The sequence below is a fragment of the Camelus ferus genome, chromosome 27 (genome assembly GCF_009834535.1).
Source record: "Camelus ferus isolate YT-003-E chromosome 27, BCGSAC_Cfer_1.0, whole genome shotgun sequence".
Lineage (NCBI taxonomy): Eukaryota > Metazoa > Chordata > Mammalia > Artiodactyla > Camelidae > Camelus > Camelus ferus.
The window spans coordinates 17,788,484-17,805,222 of NC_045722.1; the positions used below are offsets into that span (position 1 = coordinate 17,788,484).

Sequence of the window (16,739 nt, forward strand, 5' to 3'; positions counted from 1 at the left end):
AGCAGGTGTCTCCATATTTGCATTCAGCAACACTTAACTCCAAGTGTTTTATGCTAAGAGAACATGTATGTAGATCCCATTACATATTACAAATTGTTGACTGCTTGGTAATTATTGAATTTTAGACAAATTTTTCTTATTACAAATGTGATAAGTCTGTAAGTCTGAAAATTTAGAAAATGCAAATGCACACACACAAACACACATAGGAAAATATGAAAGTTACTCCAATGTATTATTCATTGTTTTTGTTTTTTGTTCAATCAATCTCTTTGTGATTTTTTTTTTTTTTTTGCCAAATTGGATTCATTTTTGCAATCTCCGAACTCAAAGTGTTTTAAGCTCAGCTTTGGGGGAGGGATTGCCAAATGGAATAATGAATGTGAAGCAAGCTCTAAAAAGATGGGGGAAAGAGAATGTATTTTCTAAAGAAGTTATCTATTAAATAGGGGAAAATTAGTAAAATGATTACAGGAAGCCAGAAAGATTTTTGGCTTTATAGAATTAGATGATTTAAATTCTCAAGGTAGTTTGCATACATCTAGGTTGTCCTTTTATCTGAATTTATTTTTGTCCTTCATATTTGGAACTTTTACCTGAGTTCTGTACTTAGCCTCTAATTAGAGCCTACATTGCAGGTGGGAAAAAGGCATTTGAAGGATAACATAAATCATCAAACACAAGTGGTTGAATCTGACTGAATTGTAGGGCACCTTGGGGAACTGGTGAGAGTTTAAACTGGAAAGGTAGAGAGCTGTGGTTAAATCCAGGAGGGCTTTGTAAATCACTCTGAAAGATGCTCCACTGAAGCTGACAAAGAGCTGTTGAAGGGAGTCAAACAGAGGAGTGACATGAATGTGTTTGTTGTGAAAAGCACACCCGGAGTGCCAAGTGAATAACGCACTGGAAGGACGGACTTAGTCAGGGGACACCAGTTGTAATGGTCTAGACCTCCACTCTTCCAGCATCACCACACACATCAAAGATGTGGACCTGCATCCCAACAGTAGCAGGGGGGAAAGGTGAGAGACGGGCTGGAGGGAAAGTTGATCAGAAAAATAATAGGACTTGGTAACTATTGGAAGATAGAGAGGAAGGAGATGGGAAAAAAAAATCTCAGCCAACAGCCAGGCTCTGGCTTCAAATATGGAAACAGTGATACAAATCTTACAAGAAAGCAGCCAGGGGAAAAGATTTTTGTGGTGAGAAGATGATGAGTTCAGCCTTTGGATAAGATTTCGAGGTACTCATGGGACATCTGGGGACAGTGGTGGTTTTAAATATAGAATTGGATTTCTGGACAGTTGTTTAATAACAGATAACACTTACTGGATGTTTATTAAGTCCCAGAAACTTCTAAGTGCTTTACATATTTTAACTCATTTCATCCTGAAGGGATGATGAATTTGATTAACGATTGAATGAATTAAACCCATGTAAGGATGATTTAAAAAGTCAAATAGAAAGGTTAAGTGACTTCCTGACAGTGGCATGACGAGGAAATAGTGGAGTCATAAGGTGAATCCAATAATTTGGCTCCTGAAGCTGCATTCTTAACTGCTACACTATTATTGCTGGAAAAAAAAAAATGTCATCAGCAAGATGACCCCAAGGGGTTGAAATTCTGGTAGCGTATAAAATAGACATCAGTAGAGGAAAAGAGAAAGAAAAACTAAAAAAAAAGAAGAAGAAGGAGAAATACAGAATTCACAGAAACATCAACAGGTTAAAAACATGAGAAGAAATAGGAGGGATTTAAGAAGCAGATGGAAAAAGAATACGTCAGGAAGTTGGGAGGAGCAGACAAAGAGGAATCACACTATGGACACCTAAGAGGAGAAAAAAATGGATGATAGCTTGAACACAAGAGGAATGGAAAAAAAAAAAAAAGACAGGAATGGAAACATACTCTGCGTATTTCAAGTCTAGAGTGACTTAGAGCGGTTTCAGCGCAGGGATGCGACACTTGGCTAGATTTAGTGGGTCGAGGACTGAAGGACTGAGGAGCAAACATTGACTTCTTTTTTAAGAATTTTGACTCTAAAGGGAAAGAAAATTGTGTCATTATTTCTTTAGGGTATCATGGGGGTGGAATAAGGTCTTATTTACATCGCTCTTTAAAGTATAGCCATGACGCCAGCATAACTCTAGGTCGGAAAGAAAGACTTAGCAAAGAGGAGAATGTTTGGGAATAAGAAGAAGAAGAGACAAGGCTGGCAGTTTAGTGTGAGTGTCAAAAAATAGGACTCTGAGTCCCTGTAAATAGCAGCAACAGTGTGAATCAAGGCAGAGTAGCCCCAGCTTCTTGGATGTTGAGTTTGGCCACCTTGCTGTGTCTACAAGGGACCACCCTAACAATAGAGCCGTTTCTTGCATCCCCTTTATGTTTATCATTGAAGAATTGGCTTAGGGAGAACTTCATCTCCAGCCCATGGTACACTGGTGAGGAGCCTGGACTCGGAATCAGACTGTGCAAGTTCAAATACAGCCACTGTCTTTATGGGATACCCGACCCTGGATGAGTTACTCAACCTTTGTGGACCTCTATCACCTCATCGGTAAAATGGAAGTAATATTAGTTATTTCTATGGTATTTCAGAGGGTTTTGAAGATTAAATGAGATGACTGATATAAAGCACACAGATCATCACTGAGTTAGCCATAAGGACGCAACCCATCTGAGCTTTCGTCATTCGGAAGCCTGCTTCAAATTTCACACCATTCACACATCCTTGTTAGCCTCTTACCACGTGGTAGACCGATTATTTGAACCCCTGTCTCTCTTTGAAGCTGCGAGCTCATTTGGGCAACCTGGGCTGCTCATCTGGAAAAAGCTCCTACCTGCTGCAAAGAAGTGCAGTTTGTTGAATAAATTAATGAACAAATGAGAGCTGTGTTCAGTACTTGGGTGAACAATGTAATAACATTAGAGGAAAGTGGTTATTCGCCTTCTCTGTCCACCTCTTCAACCAACAGCTTTCTTGTCTAGGATTTATTTCAAATTGAGTTTAATTTCTACAAGAGAACAGTAACCAACAGATATTCTGGAAATTGCTCATTTTAAAAAAGCCTTAGATTTATAAACATTAGACTCTGCTAAGGTTATACATTTTATAGTTTTACTACTATACTGTCCAAAAATGATCAGATCAGAGGCTACACAAACATCAATTGCTGTGGAACAACCACAGAATCGTGGAGGATACAATTAGCATTTATTTGTTTTGTGTCTGCAGCTCTGCTGAGGGTCAGCTGGGGGTCAGCTGGGCCATGCTGCTTCAAGCAGCGGATCGGGCTGGGCTTGGCTTCCCGCCTCGTTATGGCTTGGGCTCTGGTCAGCCCTGTGTATAAACCTGGAGCTCAGGAGGAAGGGGCAGAAACCTCATGGAGGGAAGCGTGGCAGAAGTACAAGCAGGCAAGCCCAAGGGCACAAACACATTTCAATCCCCTGCTTGTGCCGAACCTACTAACTTGTAAAGAAGTCACGTGGCCAAGTTCAAAGTCGGGGTGGAGCGGCACACTCGGCTTCTGTGGGAGGCACTGTGCGCTTGCTTGGCCAAGGATATGGACAGAGGGAGGGGGAGGGGATTGGGGCTAATCCTTCAGCTTGTCCCATAAACAGTGAGTTTCTATTATATGCTAGGTCAGCAAAGAAATATTTGATAACCCTTTCTCCAACACGAGAGAATGAGAGAGGGTGATATTTGACAATGTTTAAAGTCATACAGAACTTTTAAGTCAGAAATAAACAAAGGTGAAATGCATCTGACCTGTCAGCCCTCAAGGCCCCATCCAGGGCTGAAGTGCCCGATTCTCTGGTGGTCTCCTTAACCCACACTGGACCCAGCACGCCATCCCTCAAAAGTCCTCGTGAACCTAGTGATCCAAACAAATCCTGCCTGCAAGATACGTTACTCATGTTCAAGCAGGATGTACAGAAAATCAACCAAATTCATTTAGCACCTAACATGTTTTCTGAAATAAGGAGACAGAAATTTGAACAAGCTGGACTGATAAGGAGTTATTAACCATGCAAAGGAAGATGAAGCTTGGATCCCAAAAGTAATGGCTGTAATATTTATCACTTTGCAACTATGGGCATTTACCTTCTGACAAGGCAAAGCATTTAACTTCTTTGAGTTTCCATATCTATTTTTTTTTTCAGTTATATTTATTTTTATTTATTTAGTTTTTCGTGACAACAGCTTTCCACATCTTTCAAATAAGGGATCAGCCATATTAAATACTTTCTTAGTACAAGTCTGAATTACAAATGAATACAAATATGTTTATTTGCAAATAAAATAACAAATGCTATACAAATAAAACTGTTATCACATAGAAATGATAATAATACTTCTTGCATAGGATCCATGTTAAATATATATGTCTATCTACATATCTATATTATCCATATTACAGTGAATTAGGTAGGAGTCCAGCATATCGTGGGTGCACAAAAAGGACTGTCTCCTCTTGACAGCCTTTTCCTTTAAATACACAGCTGAAAAACTAAAGCAGATGTGCCCTGAGCAAAAGCTACATTTTTCTCTCCTAATTATTCAGAGAAAAGGAAATTCCCTTTTTATATATTTATGCCTTTCCAAGTGCAAATTGGCAAAAACATATTCTCGAAAAAATAAAAACATGCCATTTTTTTGCGCTTTAAAAGGCAAAAGACCAACAACTGAACTTCTTCCCTCTGGGGAGGCCAGTTTTGATGATATCCATCCCCGTTTGTCAGGCAGGCTGAGATTCCTCGGGAGGTAGCAGGAACAGGCCTCAGGGGCTGTGAAGAGGCCCCGGGGAGGGAGTGGGACGCTGAGAGGCTGGACTGCGCTCTGACCCGGAGGACGTGGCAGAGCAGTGACTTTTGGCCTCCTTTGAACTGGGCCACCCTAATGGCACTGGACGGATTGATTTTTCAGTAACTCCTTCAGAGTTGCCATAGGAGGCTTGTCTATTGTTTTCAAGCAAGTGAATAACAATTAGCTGTATTTTGTAAAAGTTCTTAAGGTAGCCAGTAACCATTTCTCTTCCTTTTTAGAGGTAACTGCGGATCCTCAGCCACAAGAAAGTCAAATAATAACAAAGCTGCTTTACTAATACCTATGCTCTTTGGGGCACTAGATGTGTTTTATAAGGTAAGTACTAGTTTCCGCATTTTTAGGTGGGAGATAGGAGACAGGTTAGCAGCTACGTGCCCAGAGTCCATCACTCAGTAGGTAGATGTAGGCGCTGGGATTTAAACCCCGGTCGGTGAGCTGTGGATGAGCCCTTTTCCCGCCTGCTTATGCTGTGACTGGTATGTGCAAAGTGTGTTTATGAAACAAGTGGCAAAATGAAGCCGAGGGAATTTGCACCAAAAGGACAATGGTATTTCCACCTTATTCCAAATTGTCAAACACGAAAGGGCTCTTTCTGAATGTCACTTTCTTCTTAGCTGTAATGAGGATATTTAATTCCCCACGTGGCCTGGAGACCTAACTGGTGTGAAATATGTAGGTCCGAGCACAGTTCCCGGCACACGGTAGACAGATGGTAAGAATGATGGTGATACTGACAATGGCAACGATGATTATATGAACACCTGTTTGCATAGAAGCAGTTTCTCTAATTCTGAATTGGGATCAGACTCAACTTTTTGGCCTGCTTTACACAATGAATTAATAGATTAAAAGTGGGTGGTGGAGCAGGCAAGGTTTTCACTTTTTTGTTGTTGTCCGTTGAATGAGTCAGATCATTGTTTCCATTTTCCACTCCACAGGCGCCACGTGCATTATAGTCCATGAGACCTAGACCAGCAAACTCACCAGCAGATGGAGAAATTCAGCTAATTAGGTCTACCAGCTCTGAAATCATACTGGAACCAGCTGGATTGTCCAAGGTTTCCAGCCTCGGGGCTGGTGAGGCCAGATGCTAAGGTAACCTGGATCTTTTCAGGGTGTTACAAAGACCCTGTTTCAGGTGTCACCTGGCTATTTAAAATTTTTTTTAATAAATTTCTATAGGCTCCTACGAATTCATACCCCAATTTATTTTCTGTGTGTCATTTTTTTTAAAAGAAAAGAGAGAGAGCATATGGCTCAAATCATATTTTATAGTTCTTTTATTTGAATTTGGAAATAACGTGCATGTTGATACAATAGTATCTCAACAACTAGAAAATGTATATTAAGCATGAGTTTATGGAAAGTTACCCAGTTCAAATAAATCACGGTACTTATATGCTGGCTTGAACTAGCATCTGCTATTGGTCTGCTACCTGGTGAAAAATATGCTCTCTAAAACTTGCATTTGTTTTTTTTAATTGAAAAAAATCAGTGATTTTTTCCAGAAATTAAATAAATGAAATATTTGATTTTTCTTTCATCACAGAGAAATTAGATGACATCTCTTCTCATGATTCCAAATTAATTGTCACCCATCCTGTGAAAATTGTGACCACATCAAAGATAACATCTGTGTTCATTTCAGAACTTCCTTGAAATTGAAAAGGTCCCAGGACTGCCTTTTCTGCACGTCATTATTATGCAGGTATCCTGGGGTTCTGCACCGACCTGCCCACTCACAGGAGCAAGTGGAGGGTGACGGGGCTAAATAGTAATGGTAGCTCTCAGATCTTCAGGAAGAACTCAGATTCTCTCACTTGGAACTTAAGTCTGCCATCTCAGTTCAAGCTTCAGGCTGTAATATATCAGAAGCTAATACAGAAATGGAAAAAAGCCCTGATAATACTATTCACATTCCATTACTGAGAGTAACTATCATTTATTGAGTTTCTACTATATCCAGGACCCCACACTAAATGTTCCATGCGTTTCCCCTTTGAAGCATCTCACTGTCTCCATTTTGCAGATGAGTCAGCGTAAGCTCAGTGAGGGAAAACAATTCATTCAAGGTCATCATTAACGAGGATTAATACCTCGGAAGATTTGACCACCTACTTTTGCCCACTCCGTGTCTCTCTGAGTCCAGATAACTAGAAGTTTGACCCACTGTGGCAAGTATGCCCATGCAGAAAAGGAAAGATTATTTTCTGTCTCTCCTTTCTAAGGAAAAATTTCACCAAAGACCAACATGATCTGGTCAAAAGAGATATGACAGCCAAAATGGGGACTCTCTTAATCAGTGATCTGATTGTTAGGTAGGTAGATAAGTGGGGGCACCAGGCAGACAGGTGGAGGACAGAGAGGATGGTCCAGAAGATGGTGTTATGCCTGCCTCCAGCATAAAGGGACTTTACCTCTTCTAAATGAGCTCCAGCAAAAAAAACCGGTTAGAACCCGACAGCTGCAACTTCGCAGTAGAAAAAGGACTTAAGTGGACATGACCCAGTGTTCATTATAATATAATGCTATTGCAGTTTGGCTACCCCACCGCCAACCGCCCCCCATGGGTTTTGCTCTATACACCAGGGGTAAAGCCATGGCCAAGAGGGACAAACGGAACTAAGCATTCCAGGGGCAAGAGCCGTCAATCAAAAGACCACCTCTAAGCGAGGGTATGAGAGAGAGAGAGCAAGCAAAGACCAGCGCTTTTCCTCCCTTGGATCAGTCTATGTCCCATTCTTGGAAGCGTATCTTTTCTTTTTTTTCCTAAATAAATCCTTTAACATCTTTTGCTGTGCAACGCACCACCTCCTGGTAAGACAGGAACTGGGGTCTTTTTTCTCCCCCTTTTGGGGTGACATGATGATCGGCCCACTTAATTAGGGTCGATTCAAGGAGGGGTTGGATGGCGTATGACCATGATCTCTGTAGGAAGAAGCATATATTGGCTGAAAAGTACTGGTGGCCAGGTTAGTTAACGCATAGCAAGATGAGCTGATTTTAAACCTAATGAAGGAATCATTCCTTGTTCTTCAGTCTTTTCTTTGCTTTTCTTCTCCAGCAGCTGACTGTGGAGACAGTCCTGAGAAGTACTTGTCCGCTCTGTTTCAAGCGGGTTCTGAGATGGACATAAAAGTTATCTTCAGTGTGTGAACTGTCACGGTTTTCATAGTATGAGTGACAGAAAGTGGTCATTTAAGAAGCTAGGCCCCTAAATATATCTGGCAGAAAAGTAGAAAACGTGCAGGGAAAAGGGAACGCAGGCTCGCTTGTGGGTGACCCCTCTGCTTGGTGACCTGACTTTTCTGGAGTCTCGACCCTGGAGGCCCCTGATGTAGTTCTGAGTTTTAATTTGTCCCTCTGGGTACTGAATCACTAGGCTGGAATTCAGGCTTTTTTTGAAAGATAGAGCAACGGATTACCAACAAGAAATTAGAAGAGCAATCAATATGCAAGGGGATACTCATTTAATGAATGCCAACCTTTATTTTTCTAACAAGCCTAGAAAACAATTACCCAGTGGCCAGGTACCGTTTGATTAAATTGCCTCTGATGATTCTGAGAGCAGTGATATGATTAAACAGCTAGTAGGCGATGGGCAGTGATGCCCTGTGGACCTGGTTGTCTCCATATTTACTGATCTATTGGCTTCAAGAAGGTGGGCTTCCTGACAATTTGTGACATCTCACTTCTGTGCCATCAAATTGGGAACTAGGATCCATAAAAGACCTTATCAAAACCAAGCGACATTTACATCTTTCTTCCGTGTGTTTTGTAAATGAGCAAGCCCGAGGGTAGAAGTATTCAATTTGCTTGATGAACTTTACTGGTTGTAGACATCGCACACTCAAAAATTAAACCAGATGACTACTGTCAGCTTCAGAACTAGAAGGGGCAAACTTGAAAGTGCAGAAGAGAATGCTCTCAGTGAGAAGTCTGTTCATATTTGCCAATGCAAATTGGATAAGCACACGGAGAAGCAAACACCTGTCCTGGGAATTACCCAGGTAGGCAAATACACCTGTGAAGCTTTTATATGTGGAGTTTCTATAGTTCACACAAAGTATTTCAGTGAAAAAGCATTATTTGATCAAGATAAATAACTTGACCACCTACAGTTAACTGATCTATTTCCAAGATGTATATTCCCAAAAACAAATTTATTTTCTTCATGGTGAGGGGAAGGGATACAAACTCAGGTATGAACTCAAGTGCCTGGAAGCGTAGTCACTTTCTTGTGCTCTCTTTATCACATAATAGATGATGATGGTTAGCAATCTTTTCCCTTTCTGAATTTCCATTTTGTGATCTGTAAAATGGGTCTAAAATGGTACCCATCAGGAGGTCATAAAACATAGATTACAGTTCCAGCATTATTAGCAACTCCTTGTATGAGTACGGACAAATCTTTTAACTCCTTTATACTTTAATTTTCTCATCTGTACATTGGAGATGGTGGTGGGATTAGAACTCAAAGGCTCTCAGCCGAGACTCTTCGGACTCTGAGGAGAGAATTCAGAAGAACTTTGAACCCACCACTTGAATCCAGCAATGTTATATCAAAGCTGTGGCTGACTGTGGCTGTGAGCATTTCTCCCTGGGAAAAAGGTCCACTGCTTTCATCAAGCCCCCAAAGAAATCTGTTTCCCAAAATGTGTAGCCCCATTTAACAAAATGCCTCTATAGTTTTTTTTTCCTCTGGTCGTACAATTTGATGACACTGTGAATGCTAAGCAGTAAGACGTTCAGATATGGCATTTAAAGATTGCCATGCTTTGTGTCTCTTTCAAATGTTTTGAAAATGAGCTAATGATTTTTTTAGGCTTTCTTAATCAAAAGCTCTTCATAGCTAAAGGGACTATGGGAAGACCATTTTGGGGATCTGTAGATGCGAATTTCTGTGTGTATATCTACATTTTCTTCCCCTCCTTCACTAGTCAAAGCTCTGAAGAGTAGAGTCATTGATTCAAATATATTGAATATTTTATATACAGTTTCTTCCCCTGAAATAATTATCCTTACAATTTAAATTATTTTGTTGTTGTTGAAAACAGTTTAGCATTAATAACCAAAACCTTAAACATCTCTACAGCCTTTGACCAAGTAATTACTTTCTTAGGTGTTAAGCCTAAGGAATAATCTAAAATATAAATGGAAGGTTTTATTTTTTAAAGTTTTCCTTGTAACATAGTTTATGAACTCAAACAACAATGAAATATATTGGACTACAAAGTATTGCTTAAATAAATTATGGTATACCCACATAGTGCTATATTGTGCAGAAATTAAAATGAAGTATGTTTAAGAGTCTATATTATGATACTTAGGAAACAAAATTTTTAGTTTGTGCAAGAAAACCTAACAGTAGAGGTCACAGTTAGGTACTGGAATAAAGGATAATTTATTATCTTTCTTATAATTTTCTGTTTTTATCTATTTTTACAATGCTAATAAATCACACAATTTTACAATAATAATGTATGTAGCTGTAAATGTATATAACTGTAAATGTCAATTTATAATTTTTCTTACACTTTTACAAGGCTAATATATCACACAATTTTACAATAATAATGTAACATTATATATACTATTATGTTATTCTGTACGTAAACATAGAAATGTAGAGAAAAATATGCATTTTAGTAACTCTGATGTCACGGTTTCTATCTGTTTAAGAGACTCAGAAATGAAGGACACATTTTCAAGTAAGGTTATAATTGGTTGTCCCAGCTAAGCGCTAAGCTTACTTGATGACACAACTCTTTCTCTTCTTTTTTCCTTTTGTTTCTTTGGCAAAAGAAAGTTCCGGCACTGCTTATTTTGCTCATAGAGACCATGTATATTTCACACAATTTTAAGTGTGTATCTTTGAGGAAAGAGAAAAAAATGAATTTACTCACCCTCATCGTGAGAGCTGGAGGGTGGCCGGGGCATCTCTGAGCACGTGCAAGTGTGTGGCAGAAGTTTCCACAAACATAGGTGGTCGAGTTTTGCAGCCTTGTGGGACAGTGGTGAACATCCAGATAAAGGAAAGCCACGGTCAATCATGTGGCCTTATCTGAGCCATGTTCAAAGTCAAAATCCTTTAAGTCACTCATTAAACTCCAGCTCTCCTGAATAATCAATGGTAACTTACTGGTCTTTGAACATCATAGACTCGTGCCGTGACATTTTGAAAGCCGTCATTCTATGTGCAGCATTTAGGGGGAAATGAAACCCTGCCTGTGTGATTATACCATCGAGGGCAATTACAAAGACATATGAAACACACATTCTGTGGCTCTAGTCTTTTATCCCTTTGCAGTGGTACCTCAGACAACAGACTACTCCGCGGTGTTGTCACTGGGAACTTTTCATTTCTCGCTGGCTATTTCATGCCATCCTGAGCGTTTAGCCTAACACCAATACCAGAGTGGCAGACGAGGGATGTCTTCCTGTCACAGAACAGAACTATCTGAGATTTGTTGGGGTTTAAGGCAGGAGCTGGGAGGCATTTTGGTCAAGGAGAAAAATGACACATGTACGAACCAGAATGATAGATTGAGAAGCTTGCTGATCTTTGTTCGTTGTTCTTTTTTGGAAGGAGAAAGAAAAAAAAAAATACCAAATCAATTGCTACAACTAGCTAAAAGGGAAGCCATGGCTTGCTCCCTGCAGTTGAATTTACAGGGTGATGATAACCCCGCAATACTTCAGTTAAAAATATTAATAAGAGAAGAAGCAGCGAACAAGGTGGTGTCTTTCCAGTTTGGGGGTTTGTGCCGAAAGGAACAGTTTGTAGTAACAAACTGAAGAAAAAAACTTATTTTATTTTGCAAAGCCTGAGCATGACCCAGGCCCCCTTGGCAGCGGACTGGAACCAGTGAACTTTCACCCCGATGGTCTCTGTGTTCCCCAGAGCAGCTGAGAGCCAAATACGGAGGGGGAAAAATGGTTGTCCCTTCTGTGTGTGACGGAATTTGCCATGTTCCTCTGTCTGGGCATATAAATATCACAGGCAGCCAGCGAGTTCCTGCCTGGTTGAATGATCTCCTTTTCAAGCCTCTTTCCCAGGTTTTTGAGTAAAGGTTTCCCTTATTAATTTTACCAGCCAGCCTTCACTTAGCATTTGCTTTGAGGAGTAATTGACAGGCAGGGGGACACCCGCCTGAGAGAGGGCCATAAATCAGAAATAATTTCCAAAATTGGCTGAGGGGCTGAAGTGTTGAATAGGCAAATACAGGTAAAAATCTCTTTATTAGGGCTGACAGGGACAGCAAATGTCAGCGAAGTGTTTCCTAATGTACCGGGCAAGATTAATTTGGGGGCCCTTCATCGAGCTGATGGTACGTTGTGTGTTCTCTAATAAGTGCACCTCTCAGGGCTCCAAAGGAAGGGGGGGCGGGGTTGTAATTGAAGAAGGAGCCAGGTCCTGGAAGGCAGGGAGCCTCACTCCCGCAGCATCGCCCTGCTTCTGGAATATCACTCTTCTGCCTTGCACTCTATTTGCATGTTGCATCTTTAGAGGAAAAGAGCTATAAGTCATGATCCAAAGAACTTGGCAGGATAATAAAACCAAACATGTCCAAGAGGAAAGAAATAATCCGTTGCGTGGAGAAAGTTAGATGAAGGAAACTTTCATGAAAAATGGGGACTGGGGAAGGTTGGACTGAACACGTATATAATTTCCACTATTCAAAAGTGATAATAATCTGAATTAAATCCACATCTTGGGGAAAGAGAATAAGGCCATTTTTTCTTTTCTGTTTCAGTTTCATGGCAATTCAGGGAAAGGCCCTCTTCAACCTAACTTCATAGACATTTATTAAAAGGATAAAATGTGGCCATTTTCTAAATCGCATACACAGATACTTGTGCTGTAAATTAAAAAAAAATACATGGCTTTTGAAAAAATTCCAGGTATCTATTTACAGATGTTTTTCTAAGTTATAGCTGACAACAGCAAGATGGAAAAACAGAAAACAGGATGAAAATTATATACTAGGAAAAATTACATACCAGTTCATTCTGGGAAGTCTACACGGTAGCAAAATTTTAATCTCATCCTGGAATTTCCCCTCCTAATTTAATCCGTAGATGTAATTAAGAAGGCTTATTTTTAGAAAATTAAGGAATGGTGATATGTACCAGCCAGCCTCGGGGATATAATACTTTTGAGGGTCACTTTATTGGACAAGCAGAAATGATCCAGATAAGAACATGCCATGCAGCTACTAAGAATACAATTCTGTGCAAGACACTGTCCTAGGCACCTTTTCTATTTAGTCTTCACAAACCCTGCAAGGCAGTCATCAGTATTAAATTCAGTGCAAACAACAACAGAAGCTCAAAATCTTAGTGATTTAAATGAGACAGTATGGTATTTCTTTGAAACCAAAATGTGAGCAACTCAGGATTGCCGCTGTAACCTTGCTGCTAAAAGACCCAAGAGGTGAGCAGCCTTTCCACCTGTATTTCTACTCCCGTGAGAGTGTGGTCTTTTCCTCCACGGTCCAAGACGGCAAGTGTGGTCACATGCACTCTGGGTGCCAAGATAAGGAAAAGATGAAGGCGGGCAGGACGCGCATCAGCTCTCTTTTCAGAAAGCTTCTGGCGAGCAGTTTCCTGATGTTTACATCTCATTCAGCAGAACTTAACTGCAAGGGAGTCTGGGAACTGTAGTTTTTATTTTAGGCAGCCATGCACCCAGCTGAAACTAGGGCTCCTCTCATTACAGAAGACAAGTATGAATATAGGAAGACAATTAACAATTTCTGGCATAATAGTATTTCCCTCATTTTACAGGTTAGAAAGCAGAATCTAAGGGAGGTAAAATAACTTTCCCTAAATTAAAAAAAAAAGAAAGCTAGTAAGCAATTCTAAAGCCTGCATTCTTCTGATTTTGCCATAAGGCATAAAAAGGATAAGAACCAACCCAATTAAATTTTTTACACTGTCAATTAAATTCAGTCCCATCCAACTAATTCTGAAAGCTCGTATCTCGCTCTTACCATCAGTGAGAAACTATTTTAGGCATAGAGCACATAGCACATAGGCTATGAGACGGTTTATGGGAAAGAAATATAAATGAAAATATAGACATTTTTTCAGCATGTCTATAGATGGCAATGAAGACAAAAACATAGATACAGTAAAAATCAGAGGCTGATGCTTGGGGAAGCTGAAAGCCCCAATACATTGGGGAAAAAAAAAGAAACAATATTACATGATTTGAAATAAAACACTGATGTTGAAGAAACTACACAGGAACCTTCACAAGAAGGAAGCAAACTGGTTAATGAGTGATGTCAAAGGATTTCACTTCTCAGGAAAAACTGAAATGCCCTGAACTCTCATAGCTCGTGTGTAAAAAGACTTGAGAAAGATTTTTCCCATGTTTGACAATAATTCTAATTTTATGTGAAATTACCATGAATGAGAGTTGTGAATTTTCAAAATATTTTCCCAAAAGGTTCAATAGTTTCAAAACACTAAGTTTTACCCTATTAAAAAAAAGACTAAATTATTCCTCAAATTTCAAATATTATGAAATTACTGTTACATGAAAAGACCCTCAAAGACTGTGTCGACAAAGATGTAAGGGAAAAGTATAGAGATGCCAGACTGGGAACTTGAAAACTGGTTATGGTAATATTCTGGATTTTGTGTTATTTGTCGCATTTGTTAAGCTTTTTAAATTTGCAATTTGTTGTGCTTCTATTTCATTTTAAATAAATATTGCACTTCGTACCTGATGCTGTATTATTATTATTATTATTATTATTATTATTATTATTATTCTTACTATTATTATTATTATTATTATTATTATTATTTCCTTAAAGAGGGCTCTCAAAATTGTGTACACATCAAGGTTAATAAAACTGGTCCCATTTTGGGGTTTAATTACATGTCAGAATGTGACTCTCAGGGCCTTTGATGGCTACACAGTAGGATGAGGATCTGCAAGTTTGGAGGCATTGGGGCAGTAATAAATTTCTTTCCATGGCAGTAAGAGATTTCAGGGAGTATTTGGAGAGAAGATTGAAACCTGCAAGACTGAGCTACAGTGATATGGAGACGACCTGGGTTCTGCGAGGCTGAGAACAAAAAATTCTGGAAGAGATATTGCAAAGGGTTTAGGGACTATGACACTGTGCTTTGCTCAGTGTAAACCTCTCCTCCACTTTTCTGGCAATTCCTCACTCAAAGAAAAAAAAAAAATGTGACTCACTAATGCTGTGGTGTAAGTGGGCACTTTGGTGAATGCAAGGGAGGAAAAAAAGTTGAATCTTCAAGTTTGACCCTTTGTAACAGTGAGAAAGAGAGGGAGTCGTAGAGAAAGCAGAAACAAAATCCATATTATAGAAACAGAAAGGAGGAAAATTTGAGGGATGTTGGATAAGCCATATGGAGAGATAGACTTCTCTCTGCCCTAAACTTTCTTTTGTAGAAATAGAGACTGACACAAACCAAGGGGGATTATATAAGAGGATGTAAGAACAGGTTTATTTCTACAGGCTTTTTCATTTTTAGGAAAAATGAATCTTTAGCATTTAGGTCTGTTAATCTGACCTCTTTACCTGGGTTTCAATCAGTATTATGGTTGACTTTGAGATTTTTGTACATAGCAACATCTTAAAATTGTGTTTTCCTGTTATTTGGAAAATATTGCTATTACATAGAAATGCTGTTAATTTTTATATGTTGACCTGAAGTCCTGCAATGTTCCCATATTCGTTTTAGGTTTTTTGTTTTTTTTTTTGTAGTTTCCTTAGGATTTTCTATGTAATAATTTGGTTCCCTATGAAAAATAACAGCTTTCCATATTTCTTTTAAATATTTATGCCCTTTTTCCTTTTTTCTTTTTGTTTTTTTTTTTGCACTGGCTCAACCTTTAGGAAAAATGAAATAAAATAGGACTTCCTTACTGCTGCCCTGACCTTAGATGAAAACATTAAATGTATCACAATTCAATAAAAACCTTTGTAAATAGCCCTTTATTAGATTAAGAATATTCCTAGTTTTCTGAGTTTTTATTATGAATGACTTTTGAATTTTGACAAATGATTTTTTTTCTGCATCTATTGAGATTATCGTGTAATTTTTTTTCCTCTATGCTATTAATGTGGTGAATTTAACTTTTGAATGTTAAACCAATCTTACCTTCCTGGGACAAATGTTGTTTAGACAGAACGTATTTTTTAATGTACTATTTGTATTCTGTTTCTTAATATTTCAGCATCATGGCTATGCTGAACTCATAAACCAAATTAGAATGTCTTCTATCCTTCCTGTTTTATGAAAGATATTGTGTGACAGTGATATTAATTTTTCTGTAAGTGTTTAAAAGCAGCTACCATTGAAGGCATCTGGATCTGAGAATTTTTTTGTTTCTTTGCTTGTTTTGTGGGTAGGAGGAATGAGAAACTTTCAACTGTGTATTTAATATTTTAATAAATATACAGTTTTATGGACTGAAGGTTTGTGTTCTTTAAAATACATATGTTGACGTCCTAACCTCATTATGTCAGTATTTAAAGATGAGGCCTCTAGGAAACAATCAAGGTTAAATGAGTTCAAAAACATAGAGTCCCGATCTGATAGAATTAGTGCCCTTATGAGAGACACGGAGTGTCTAGGAAGGGCCATGTGATGACGTCATAGCAGGGAGACAGCCATCTGCAAGCCAAGAAGAGAACTCTCACCAGAAACTAAATTAACTGGCACTTGGATCATGGACTTTTAGCCTGCAGAACTGTACAAGAATACACTTCTTTGTTTAAGCCACCCAGTCTGCTTTCTTTTGTAACAGCAGCCTGAGCTGGCTAATACATAGGTTTATGCAAATTTTCAATGTCTTCCTGTTGACCATGTAGAAGGTCATGTTTTTTCAAGCAAACTGTCAGTTTTGTTTAGGCTATT

At 39.0% G+C, this 16,739-nt stretch overlaps 1 protein-coding gene across 3 annotated transcripts in view; it reads left to right on the forward strand.

Moving 5' to 3' along the window:
- LOC106728892 overlaps positions 1-16,739 on the forward strand; it is a 67,528-nt gene extending 50,789 nt beyond the window's left edge. For 2 of the 3 annotated variants that reach the window (XR_004315541.1, XR_004315547.1), the window contains 3 exons: positions 5,048-5,144; positions 5,768-5,924; positions 6,379-6,513. The gene's annotated coding sequence lies outside the window, so the exon portion shown is untranslated. Of the gene's footprint in view, positions 1-5,047; positions 5,145-5,767; positions 5,925-6,378; positions 6,514-12,586 lie in introns of those variants that run through there. The other variant, XR_004315544.1, reaches the window with a different exon arrangement.